Source organism: Buceros rhinoceros, unplaced genomic scaffold, assembly GCF_000710305.1.
Source record: "Buceros rhinoceros silvestris isolate BGI_N320 unplaced genomic scaffold, ASM71030v1 scaffold33045, whole genome shotgun sequence".
Classification (NCBI taxonomy): domain Eukaryota; kingdom Metazoa; phylum Chordata; class Aves; order Bucerotiformes; family Bucerotidae; genus Buceros; species Buceros rhinoceros.
Genome location: NW_010412820.1, coordinates 1 through 892, shown reverse-complemented (window position 1 = coordinate 892; position 892 = coordinate 1).

The following is an 892-nucleotide window of genomic DNA, read 5'->3' as shown; positions in this document are numbered from 1 at the left end:
GGGAAACTTCTCAGCCCAGAGAACACTGTTTAAACAAGAATAAACACAGGAAAGTGAAAGAAAGCTTTGAATTAAGATGGAAGCCAAATTAAAAAATTACAAGAATATTGTCCCATCTCAGTTACTTACTGTTTCTCAGTACCTTCTTCACACGCCACGGAAGCAGAGTTATCTTACAGCCCATTAATGCAAACAAATTTTAAAAACATATTATTTTCCATAAATGAGCCTTCAAGAGCACAGCACTTTCCCAGAAGCAACAATTGAGCTTGAGGTAAGAGCTGAGTCAGGGTACAGCTTCCGACAAGGGAGGGGAGAACATCAGCCGTTATGTCTATTGATTAATTCCAAAAGGATCTTCCCAGCACGCTATTATCTGCAAAGGTTTCCAACTGCGTGATGAGCGAAGGGTAAGAGTTTTAGGAACAGGATCGGTGTACATGTCTAGTCGGAAATGTTTAACAGGAACATCTTAGCCTGGGTTTGTGCACTTGTTCCTCACATCCCCAAGCATTTGTCAGCTGGGGAGGACCATATGGGAGAATGCTGGACCATGCCTCTGGGCCTAATTACCATCCAGCCTCCTCTCAGGCAACACAGAGGCACAGCACTGACTGACTAGCAGATTCAGAACATTTCACTCTGGTCTTCCCTCTGGTTCTCTCATCCAGAACAAAGCGCCTTCCTCTCCTACCCAGAGGAAACAAGAGTGATCCCGTATTAAAGGGAAAACAAAACGAATACAGCAACAGGCAATACCACACAGACCAAGCGTTTATGCCAAGCACGTAGAGCTGCTGGCTAAAGCACCAACTCTGACTGACTACCAGCTCTCACAGGAGGGACCACGGGACCTGTAGACTTCCCCACGACAAGCTCCACAGGACAGAAC